We start from the raw sequence: 13,089 nt of genomic DNA, 5'->3' as shown, positions 1-13,089 counted from the left end.
ATCATTGAAGCCCAAGATACTTTTGACTATGCTGAGTGTGAGTTAGAGCAGCCATGTATTTCTCAAATTGCCTGTGCTAAGCAAGTTATGTCACGCCCGCGGCCCCACCGGCAGAGTCAGACTGTAAACACTAGCCGGCCGCGTCATGTTAAACACATTCGTCAGCCGCGTGTGCAAAATGATAGAGTTAAGTCTTGCCCTAAGTGTGTTCTTGCTCATCCTCGTGAACGTTGCCCGTTAAGAAACTCGGTTTGTCACTTTTGTCAAAGGAAAGGACACATCCAGACTGTTTGTTTGCGTAAACGCAAGAACAATTCTAGTGCTGCCCAGCCCATGGATATTCATGTTCTTCAAAGCCAGCCCGCCCAGAAGGTCGCGTTTAAAGACTCTTCCACGGTTCGTGTGGGTAATAAACTTGTTCGCAATAAGCCACCCATCCAGCCCTCTGCTATGCGACCCAAGCGTAATTCAAACGCTGTAAAAAGTAATGTACAGACTGCAAGTGAAGCGGGAGTTGTTGTTCCACCTGCCCAACCCACGAGTTGTCGTAAGCAGCGAACACGCGCTAAACGCGCTGATTTTGTGTCTTCCGCCTCCACTACACCGATCCAGAGACAGTGTAATAAACTATTTGTGAAGCTACGCATCCAGGATAAGACCTTCAATTTTCAATTAGACACTGGTGCGTCTGTGACTCTCATAAATAGTGCTACGTATGCGGCTATCGGCCGCCCTAAACTTTCAGCGGCAAAACATTCTTTGGCTACTTATAGTGGAGAACAAATTCCTGTGTTAGGTGTATGTAGCGTGCCAGCCACATTCCGTGGCAATACAAAAACAGTTTCATTCACAGTGCTCCGCGCTACAGACAGTGTAAACATTTTCGGATTAGACTGTTTTGACTTGTTTGGCCTGTCTATCCAAGACAATGTGTTGCAAATTAATTCTGTTGTTGTTCCTCAAGACAGCATAACCGATATGTGTAAACAATACAGTGACATATTTAAAGACGAACTAGGTTGTGCTGCGAACTTTTCCGCTCATATTACGTTAAAAGATAATGCTCAGCCTCGATTTTTTCGTGCTCGTCCAGTGCCTCACGCCCTCCGGGCACCTGTAGCAGATGAACTTCGTCGTTGGCAAAACAACGGTGTTATTCAACCCGTTTCAGCGAGCCAGTGGGCTTCTCCCTTAGTTATTATAAAGAAACCGTCTGGCAAGTTACGTTTGTGTGCTGATTTTAAGTCGACAGTTAATCCTCAGATTGTCATTGATTCTTTTCCTTTGCCTAGACCGGACGAGCTGATGGATAAGTTAGGGGAAGCTCGTTTCTTTTCCAAAATTGATCTCCGTGAAGCATATTTGCAATTGCCCCTCGACGAGCAATCACAACAGTATTTTGTCATAAACACGTCGTTGGGGTTGTTCCGTTTTCTGCGCTTGCCTTTTGGTTGTGCGTCAGCTCCAGTTGTTTTTCAGCGTTTTTTGTCACAACTTCTGGCTAATGTGCCATCGTGTTGCAACTATTTAGACGATATTGTTGTCTCCGGTCGGACGCCTGCTGAACATTTCCGTAATTTGGAGTGTTTGTTTACAGTGTTGTCTCAGGCAGGCCTACGTTGCAACATCGATAAATGTTCATTTTTCCTTACGGAGATGGAGTTTCTGGGACATGTTATTACTGCTCAAGGCATTCATCCCCCCCAGTCACATTTAGCAGCTATTCGTGATTTGCCCGCCCCTTGCAATCTGCATGAATTGTAAGCAGTTCTTGGCAAATTGACATATTATATTAGGTTTATACCTAATGCATCACAGATTGCTGCACCGTTGCATCGTCTCCGCCGTAAGAATGTTCCGTTTGTGTGGTCAGCTGATTGCCAATCAGCCTTTCAGCAGCTTAAAGAGGCTTTATTGAATGATCGTTGTCTGGTCCTTTACGACCCTAACAAGCCTCTGGTGTTAGCTTGTGATGCCTCTTCTTTCGGCCTCGGTGCTGTGTTGTCTCACCGAGTCGGTAACACCGAACGTCCTATTGCGTTCGCATCTAAATTGCTAAACAAAGCTCAGTGTAATTATAGCCAATTGGACAAGGAAGCGTTGGCTATTGTGTTCGGTGTCACAAAATTCCATCACTACCTCTATGGTAGACCATTCTATTTAGTAACGGATCACAAGCCCCTGACGTCACTGTTTCATCCGTCTAAACCAGTTCCTCAGCGGACAGCCCAGAGACTACAACGTTGGGCTCTTTTGTTATCACAATACCAGTATGAGATACTGTATCGCCCTACAGCTCAGCATGCAAACGCTGACGCGCTTTCTAGATTGCCGATTGCTGCGGATGATGTCTTCGATTCCTCTGACGACACTTGCCATCAGATTGACGCCGATGAGCATCAATCCCTCCGGGATTTTCCGATTGATTATCGTCAGGTGGCACGTGAGACAGCTACGGATCCTCATCTCAGTTTACTATTACGTTTTGTTCAACGTGGTTGGCCGTCCAAGGCAAAGGACATATCGGATCCTGTGGTTCGTCGCTATTATACGCAACGTCATCTGTTGTCTGTTTCGCACGGAGTTTTGCTGTTACGCACCGAGAATGACCAGCTTCGTGTAGTGGTTCCCCAAGTGCTCCAATCCAAGGTCCTCGACTTGTTGCATCAAGGTCATTGGGGAGTGGTCCGCACCAAGCAGCTTGCCCGCCGTCATTGTACATGGATCGGCATTGATAAGCAGATTACGCAGATGTCTACAGATTGTTCGACGTGTGCCGAACACCAAGCTGCTCCGCCTCAACGCTATTTTGAGTGGCCACGCCCTGCCGGTCCCTGGCAGCGAGTACATATTGATTTCGCTGGTCCATATTTGAATTCTCGTTGGCTCATCGTGATAGATGCATTTAGTAATTTTCCGTTTGTTGTGCCCATGCAGTCTACAACGTCTGCACAAACTATAAAGGCGTTGACTTCAATTTTTTGTATTGAGGGTCTTCCAGAAGATTTAGTGTCTGACAATGGTCCACAATTTACCTCTGCTGAATTTGAAAGTTTTTGTTCTGCCAATGGCATTCGCCATGTTCTTACTCCGCCGTTCCACCCTCAATCGAATGGTGCAGCGGAACGTTTTGTACGCACATTCAAGGATCATATGGACCGCCTTCGTGCTACGCACTCTCGTCAGCAGGCCCTCATCACGTTCCTGTCGTCGTACCGGACCACGTCACGCGACGGCCCTTCGCCAGCGGAGCTTCTCCACGGCCGTCGTCATCGCACCCTACTACGGTTGTTGCACCCCCCGGATCGACCCGCCGCTTCTGAGCATCGCACGCGTTTTCAGCGCAACGACGCCGTTTTTTTCAGAGTTTATCACGGTCGCCGTCGTTGGGAACGTGGTACCGTGATAAGTGTCCAGGGTCGTGGTTTCTATACTGTTCAAGGTGCTACTGGGGTGCACAGGAGGCATCAGCACCAGTTGCGCCGCGCTGGCCGCCCGGATTCTGCCGCTCGTTCTTTGTCCACAGATTTGGTCCGCGGCGGGTTCCAGCCGCGCCTTCCGACTTCGCTGCCGCCCCCAGGGCAGCAGCAGCAGCAGCCGTCGCCGCTACCACGCCGACAGCCCGTCCCGTTGATGCCTCCCGCGCAGCTTCATCCGGGAGCGCCCCAGGTAGTCGCTCCGGCGCCTGCGGTCCCTCTTCAGTCGCCACCGCCTTCGGAGCTGATGGACGTCGACCCCTCAGCCGGGCCGCCTTCCCAAGCGGTGGCTGTGCAGCCTGTCCTGCAGCCGCTTTCCTTGGGCACCCCCAAGGAGTCTGACACCGCAGCGCCTTCTCCGGCGCCCACTCAGCAGCCGTCGACGCAGCGTCAGGAGACGCTGCCTCTCTTCGTGGGTCCCGACGCCCCGTCGCGTCCCGTACCAGAAGCTGCGCCCGTGGTCACAGGCGTGCACCCTGACCTCGGTTTTCAGTCGGTGTTTCCCGAGGCCCCGCGCAGCCAATGCTGGGGTGCGGACCGGGGACTGCCACCGACAACAGTCTCCGCCCCGGTCTCGTCCGCTACGCCTGCGGCCAGACCCCTACCCCGCCGTCGACGCTCGCCACGTAATTATTCAACGACGGTGCGGCGATTTGGGGGGGAGGAGTGTTATATCGTAGCCAGTAATGCCAACCGAGCCCGCTGCCAAAAGGTTGGCAGCATCAAAGTCCGGACGCCGTCCGCATAAGCAGCGCCAGCGATACAGGAGATCGCCGCAAGTCTGCGCGCGCCACCGCTGGCTTCTGGCTTCTTAAGCGCTGGAGTCGCGAGCGCTAGGACAGTTCTGTATTCGCCGCTCAGTTGTATACTCGCCACCGAATTGTGTACTTGCTAGTCAGTTGTGTGTTCATCGCAGCAGAGTTGTTGTTTGTCGTCAGCCGACGCTGACCTAGCCGCTCCGACTCGAACTAGACAGATTTCTGTAGACACGGAGTTCACTACTGTGTTTCTGTATCTTCGTTAATAAAGATAAGTACCGACTTTTATTTAATCAGAGTGTTTGGGTTTTCATCTTTCTGTTCACTGTTCCAGCGGACCGGTCGGCCCGCTATTAAAAGTGTGGCGGTGACTTCGTAAGCCGTTTCTACCGCGAATTGTTTGTCGCTACGAACACCGCCACAAAAATAAGTTTTCCTTTAGCCTCTGAGAATGTGTTTGATTTTTGCTGCGCATTTGTATAAGTGCTCCTTGTACGTCAGAGATCGGTCCAATGTAATTCCCAGATACTTTGGGAGGGGATTGAGGCCAGCTGCTTAACTACAATCCCCTCCCAAAGTATCTGGGAATTACATTGGCCTGATCTCTGATGTACAAGGAGCACTTATACAAATGCGCAGCAAAAATCAAAACCAGAAATAATGTCCTACACAAACTCACTGGAAGTAGCTGGGGAGCAAGCGCCACAGTTCTCAGAACATCTGCTCTTGCACTAGTATATTGGCTGAATACTGCGCTCCGGTCTGGCTCAACAGCACTCATACAGCAACGGTGGACACTCAGCTAAACGAAACCATGAGGCTCATCTCAGGCACTATTAAACCGACGCCCCACCAATGGCTCCCGGTACTGGCTAATATAGCCCCACCTCATCTAAGGCGAAGATCTGCACTGAAAAGGGAATGGCAAAAGTGCGCTAACAACCGCGACCTACCCTTACACGAAGACTGCAAGAATCCCAGCCACAGGCTCAAGTCCCATAAGCCATCATGGAGATTAGGGCAACAGCTGATAGAGGACAATTATGATATCGACGAAGCCTGGCGTCGGGAATGGGAAATGTCTAACCCTGATCACCTTAACTTAGTCTCGGACCCAACCGTACGGCCCGAGGGCTTCGGTCTTCCCAGAGAATCTTGGACAACTTTAAATCGTATCCGAACAGGCTATGGTAGATGTAATTACTGGAAGCACAAATGGGGACAGACTGACTCACCCAACTGCGACTGTGGGAATCCACAAACTCTACATCATATCGCAATGGACTGCCCTACGAGGAGATTCCCTGGCACAATGCAGGAGCTGCACCTCCTGGAAGGAGATGCTTCTGGCTGGCTGAGGGACTTGGACATACAACCATGAGTCTGGTCTACTCTTCTCCTTCTGAAAAACCTATTACTAGATACTATTACTATAATTTCTATGTATTTTTGTGTATTTTGTGTTTTACTTCCTTTTTTAGATCTAATAATTGTTTGTTGCCTGTAACATTGACCATTCATTGTTTTTATACGTTGTTTGTGTTACTACTTACTTACTGCTGTATTCTATTAGCCATACGAAATATATATATCCTCTCTACTTCGACCATCATCAGTTATTTTGCTCCCCAAACAGCAAAACTCATTTACTACTTTAAGTGTCTCATTTCCTAATCTAATTCCCGCAGCATCACCCGATTTAATTCGACTACATTCCATTATACTCGTTTTGCTTTTGTTGATTTTCATCTTATATCTTCCTTTCAAGACACTGTCCATTCCGTTCAGCTGCTCTTCCAGGTCCTTTGCTGTCTCTGACAGAAATACAATATCATCGGCGAACCGAAAAATTTTTATATCCGAGGTTCTCGGGTGTCCAGCCGGATCCGATCGTCGAAGTTCCACGATATTTCGACGAATAACTGTTCCGCCATCATCATGTAGTGCTGATGGAATGATCTGTCTGCGCTGTGTCCGTGGTATTTATGTCCGCGGGGTCCCGAGTCGTACTCCGGCGCGAACGGCCAGCCGGGCGCCGCGTAGTGGGAGGGGTGGGGGTAGCTGCAGCCACGCCCGGTGGTAGGTGCAAATGGTTCAAATGGCTCTGAGCAATATGGGACTTAACATCTATAGTCATCAGTCCCCTAGAACTTAGAACTACTTAAACCTAACTAACCTAAGGACAGCACACAACACCCAGCCATCACGAGGCAGAGAAAATCCCTGACCCCGCCGGGAATCGAACCCGGGAACCCGGGCGTGGGAAGCGAGAACGCTACCGCACGACCACGAGATGCGGGCGTGGTAGGTGCAGTTCATCCCCGTCCGCCGTGACGGAAGGATCTTCTCCATGGATTTTAATTCCAGCTCCGAATTTTTCTTTTGTTTCCTTTACTGCTTGCTCAATATGCAGATTGAATAACATCGGGGACTGGCTACAACCCTGTCTCACTCCCTTCCCAACCACTGCTTCTCTTACATGCCCCTCGAGTCTTATAACTGCCATCTGGTTTCTGTACAATTTGTAAATAGCCTTTCGCTCCCTGTATTTTACCCCTGCCACCTTCAGAATTTGAAAGAGAGTATTCCAGTCAACATTGTCAAAAGCTTTATCTAAGTCTCCAAATGCTAGAAATGTAGGTTTGCCTTTCCTTAATCTATTTCCTAAGATAAGTCGTAGGGTCAGTATTGCCTCACGTGTTCCAACATTTCTGCGGAATCCAAACTGATCTTCCCCGAGGTCGGCTTCTACCAGTTTTTCCATTCGTCTGTAAAGAATTCGTGTTAGTATTTTGCAGCCGTGACTTATTAAACTGGCAGTTCGATAATTTTCACATCTATCAACACCTGCTTTCTTTGGGATCGGAATTATTGTATTCTTCCTGAAGTCTGAGGGTATTTCGCCTGTCTCGTACATCTTGCTCACCAGATGGTAGTGTTTTGTCAGGCCTGGCTCTCCCAAGGCTGTCAGTAGTTCTAATGGAATGTTGTCTACTCCCGGGGCCTTGTTTCAACTCAGGTCTTTCATTGCTCAGTCAAACTTTTCACGTGGTATCATATCTCCCATTTCATCTTCATCTACATCCTCTTCCATTTCCATAATATCGTCTTCAAGTACATCGCCCTTGTATAGACCCTCAATATACTCCTTCCACCTTTCTGCTTTCCCTTCTTTGCTTAGAACTGGGTTTCCATCAAGGCTCTTGATATTCATGCAAGTGGTTCTCCTTTCTCCAAAGGTCTCTTTAATTTTCCTGTAGGCAGTATCTATCTTACCCCCAGTGAGATAAGCCTCTACATCCTTACATTTGTCCTCTAGCCATCCCTGCTTAGCCATTTTGCAGTTCCTGTCGATCTCATTTTTGAGACTTCTGTATTCCTTTTTGAGTGCTTCATTTACTGCATTTTTATATTTTCTCCTTTCATCAATTAAATTCAATATTTCTTCTGTTACCCAAGGATTACTATTAGCCCTCGTCTTTTTACCTACTTGATCCTCTGCTACCGTCACTATTTCGTCTCTCAAAGCTACCCATTCTTCTTCTACTGTATTTCTTTCTCCAATTCTTGTCAATCGTTCCCTAATGCTCTCCCTGAAGCTCCCTACAACATCTGGTTCTTTCAGTTTATCCAGGTCTCATCTCCTCAAATTCCCACCTTTTTGCAGTTTCTTCAGTTTTAATCTACAGTTCATAACCAATAGATCGAGGTCAGAGTCCCCATCTGCCCCTGTAAATGTCTTACAATTTAAAACCTGGTTCCTGAATCTCTGTCTTACCATTATATAATCTATATGATACCTTCTAGTATCTCCAGGCTTCTTCCATGCATACAACTTTCTTTCATGATTCTTGAACCAAGTGTTAGCTATGATTAAGTTATGCTCTGTGCAAAATTCTACCAGGCGGCTTCCTCTTTCATTTCTTACCCCCAATCCATATTCACCAACTACGTTTCCTTCTCTCCCTTTTCTTACTATTGAATTCCAGTCACCCATGACTAACACATTTCATCAATCTCTTCGTCATCTGCTAGTTGGCATCTAAACTTGTACTACTGTGGTAGGCGTGGGCTTCGTGTCTATCTTGACCACAATAATGCTGTTTGTAGTAGCTTACCCGTATTCCTATTTTCCTATTCATTATTAAACCTACTCCTGCATTGCCCCTATTTGATTTTGTATTTATAACCCTATATTCTCCTGACCAAAAGTCTTGTTCCTCCTGCCATCGAACTTCACTAATTCCCACTATATCTAACTTTAACCCATTCATTTCGTTTTTTAAATTTTCTAACCTACCTGCCCGATTAAGGTATCTAACATTCCACGCTCCAATCCGTAGAACGCCAGTTTTCTTTCTCCTGATAACGACATCCTCTTGAGTAGTCCCCGCCCGGAGATCCGAATGTGGGTCTATTTTACCTCCGGAATATTTTACCCAAGAGGACGCCATCATCATTTAACCATACAGTAAAGCTGCATGCCCACGGGAAAAATTACGGCTGTAGTTTCCCCTTGCTTTCAACTGATGACCATAGATGTTAAGTCCCATAGTGCTCAGAGCCATTTTTTCCCCTTGCTTTCAGCCGTTCGCAGTACTAGCACAGCAAGGCCGTTTTGGTTAGTGTTACAGGGCCAGATTAGTCAATCATCTGGATTGTTGCCCCTGCAACTACTGAAAAGGCTGCTGCCCCTCTTCAGGAATCACACGTTTGTCTGGCCTCTCAACAGATACCCCTCCGTTGTGGTTGCACCTACGGTACAGCTATCAGTATCGCTGAGGCACACAAGCGTCCCCACCAACAGCAAGGTCCATGGTTCATGGGGAAGAAGCATCCCAAATATGCTCAATAATATTCATGTCTGGGGGCTTTGGTGGTCAGAGGAGGTGTGTAAACTCAGAAGAGTGTTCCTGGAGGCACTCTGTAGCAATTCTGGACGTGTGGGGTGTCGCATTGTCCTGCTGGAATTGCCCAAGTCTGTCGGAATCCACGATAGACATGAATGGTTGCAGATGATCAGACATGAGGATTACATACATATTACCTGTCAGAGTCGTGTCAGGACGTATCAGGGGTCCCATAGCACTCCCACATCACACGCCCCACACCATTACAGAGCCTTCACCAGCTTGAACAGTCCCCTGCCAACATGTAGGCTCCATGGATTGATGAGGTTGTCTCCATACCCGTACACGTCCATCCGCTCGATACAATTTGAAACGACACTAGTCTGACCAGTAACATGTTTGCAGTCATCAACAGTCCAGTGTCGGTGTTGACGGGCCCAGGCGAGGTGTAAAGCTTTATGTCGTGCAGTCATCAAGGATGCACGAGTGGGCCTTTGGCTCCGAAAGCCCATAACGATGATGTTTCGTTGAATGGTTCGCTCGCTGACACTTTTTGATGGCCCAGGATTGAAATCTGTAGCAATTTGCGGAAGGGTTGCACTTCTGTCACGTCGAACGATTCTGTTCAGTCGTCGTTGGTCCCGTTCTTGCAGGATCTTTTTCTGGCCGCAGCGATGTCAGAGATTTGATGTTCTACCGGATTCCTGATATTCACGGTACACTCGTGAAACGGTCTTACGGGAAAATCCCCACTTCATCTCTACCTCGGAGATGCTATGTCCCATCGCTCGTGCGCCGACTATAACACCACGTTCAAACTCACTTAAATCTTCATAAACTGCCATTGTAGCAGCAGTAATCAATCTAACAACTGCGCCAGACACTTGTTGTCTTATATAGGCGTTGCCGACCGCAGCTGCGTATTATGCTTGTTTACATTTCTCTGTATTTAAATTCGCACGCCTGTACCAGTTTAGACTGATGACCTCGCTGTCTGGTCTCTTCCCCCAAATAACACAACACAACCTATACCAGTTTCTTTGACGCTTCAGTGTATTTGACAGTTGGTAATTTCAAAATAGAAACCCCATTTAGTACGATATACCTTCATGATTATGCATTTATTAAACAAACAGATTGTAAACCAACGTTGGCAGATAAGATGTCTCTTCAAGAAACATGAAGGAACTGTCAAAATTCCTGCAAAATCTCCAAATCACTCTGGTATGTCGCTTAAGTTGTGAAGCGCAGACACCACAGGGCATCACACCATCGTCTTGCTGGTTGCTAGCTCAGCCCCTGCGGCTACACGACGTTCCGACCCTGCCATTTGCAGAGCAACCTGCAGAGGGCCTTCGCCTACACCGGACCACAGTACAGAGGGCGTGTCAATCAGCATGAGTGGTCGCTCATACCACGAACCTTTTCCTGTATCCGCCAGTGTCACGGGCTGCCAGTCAGGAAGAAGAGTACCTTCGCCGTGCGGGTATTTAGGACCGCGTCGGCGACGATCACGCCAATTATGATGCAGTCGGCCAAGAGAGGAAGTCTGTTCCGGATCCAGCAACGCCCGAACACACGTCGCCGTCGCCGCCAAGGGACCTCGTAACCGGCTCGTGTGCCTGTCAGTGTTCTGTCACACTCACTTGGAAAGACTGTAGAAACTGTGAACTCGTACAGACTGTAACTAAAGCGTTAATCTGTTCCAATGTGCTCCGCTCAAGGACGGCGGGAAGTTAACATTTAGTAGCCAACTAGCAGAGAACGAACTCTGACTTAGCCTTCCTTTGGTTTTTCCAAATACTTGCGTTTATCTGTGAACTTAATTCCCTGTTAGGAAAAAGTTACAATGTTGTTTCTTAGGACGGCCAACGAAAACCCTTTGTGTTGAATTCATTGTGTTCTTAAATCTAGAGAATGAACTAGATGCTCGTGTGTTTCTTGTAGAACTGTTCAAAGTTCAGGGTACTTCACACTCGGAATTCAGAGAAGTCTCACTGCAGACCTTGGTTGTTGACACTTGCAGCCCCGAGAGCCAAGACACAACATATATTACATAGATCGATTGGCAACAAACCATACAATTGTACAAGAAAAACTACATTCTGGAGTACCCAAAAGGAGAGTCTCAGGGCTGTTATATATATTGGGTGGTCCATTGATCGTGAGCGGGCCAAATATCTCAAGAAATAAACGTCAAACGAAAAAACTACAAAGAACGAAACTTGTTTAGCTTGAAGGGGGAAACCAGATGGCGCTTTCGTTGGCCCGCTAGATGGCGCTGCCATAGGTCAAACGGATATCAACTGCGTTTTTTTTTAAATAGGAATCCCCATTTTTTATTACATATTCGTGTAGTACGTAAAGAAATATGAATATTTTAGTTCGACTACTTTTTTCGCTTTGTGATAGATGGCGCTGTAATAGTCACAAACATACGGCTAACAACTTTAGACGAACAGATGGTAACAGGTAGGTTTTTTAAATTAATATACAGAACGTAGGTACGTTTGAACACTTTATTTCGGTTGTGCTACATGTGATACATGTACCTTTGTGAACGTATCGTTTCTGAGAACGCATGCTGTTACAGCGTGATTACCTGTAAATACCACATTAATGCAATAAATGCTCAAAATGATGTCCGTCAACCTCAATGCATTTGGCAATATGTGTAACGACATTCCTCTCAACAGCGTGTAGTCGGCCTTCGGTAATGTTCGCACATGCACTGACAATGAGCTGACGCATGTTGCCAGGCGTTGTCGGTGGATCACAATAGCAAATATCCTTCAACTTTCCCCACAGAAAGAAATCCGGGGACGTCAGATCCGCTGAACGTGCGGGCCATGGTATGGTGCTTCGACGACCAATCCACCTGTCATGAAATTTGCTATTCAATACCGCTTCAACCGCATGCGAGCTATGTGCCGGACATCCATCATGTTGGAAGTACATCGCCATTCTGTCATGCAGTCAAACATCTTGTAGTAACATCGGTAGAACATTACGTAGGAAATCAGCATACATTGCACCATTTAGATTGACATCGATAAAATGGGGCCCAATTATCCTTCTTCCCATAATGCCGCACCATACATTCAAATATTCAAATGTGTGTGAAATCTTATGGGACTTAACTGCTAAGGTCGTCAGTGCCTAAGGTTGCACACTACTTTACCTAAATTAGCCTAAGGACAAACACACACACCCATGCCAGAGGGAGGACTCGAACCTCCGCCGGGACCAGCCGCTCAGTCCATGACTGCAGCGCCTAAGACCGTTCGGCTAATCCCGCGCCGCCCACCATACATTAACCCGCCAAGGTCGCTGATGTTCCACTTGTCGCAGCCATCTTGGATTTTCCGTTGCCCAATAGTGCATATTATGCCGGTTTACGTTACCGCTGTTGGTGAATGACGCTTCGTCGCTAAATAGAACGCGTGCTAGAAATCTGTCATCGTCCCGTTATGTCCCTTGTGCCCAGTGGCAGTTGTCGCCATGCAATTCCTGGTGCATAGAAATATGATACGGGTGCAATCGATGTTGATGTAGCATTCTCAACACCGGCGTTTTTGAGAGTCCCGATTCTCGCGCAGTTTGTCTGCTACTGGTGTGCGGATTAGCCGCGACAGCAGCTAAAACGCCTACGTGGGCATCATCATTTGTTGCAGGTTGTGGTTGACGTTTCACATGTGGCTGAACACTTCCTGTTTCCTTAAATAACGTAACTATCAGGCGAACGGTCCGGACACTTGGATGATGTCGTCGAGGATACCGAGCTGCATACACAGCACACGCCCGTTGGGCATTTTGATCACAATAGCCATACATCAACACGATATCGACCTTTTCCGCAATTGGTAAACAGTCCATTTTAACACGGGTGATGTATCACGAAGCAAATACCGTCCGCACTAGCGGAATGTTACGTGATACCACGTACTTATACGTTTGTGACTATTACAGCACCATCTGTCACAAACCGAAAAAAGTGGTCCAACT

The sequence above is a fragment of the Schistocerca piceifrons genome, chromosome X (genome assembly GCF_021461385.2).
Source record: "Schistocerca piceifrons isolate TAMUIC-IGC-003096 chromosome X, iqSchPice1.1, whole genome shotgun sequence".
Taxonomy (NCBI): domain Eukaryota; kingdom Metazoa; phylum Arthropoda; class Insecta; order Orthoptera; family Acrididae; genus Schistocerca; species Schistocerca piceifrons.
This window is presented reverse-complemented; position numbering follows the sequence as displayed.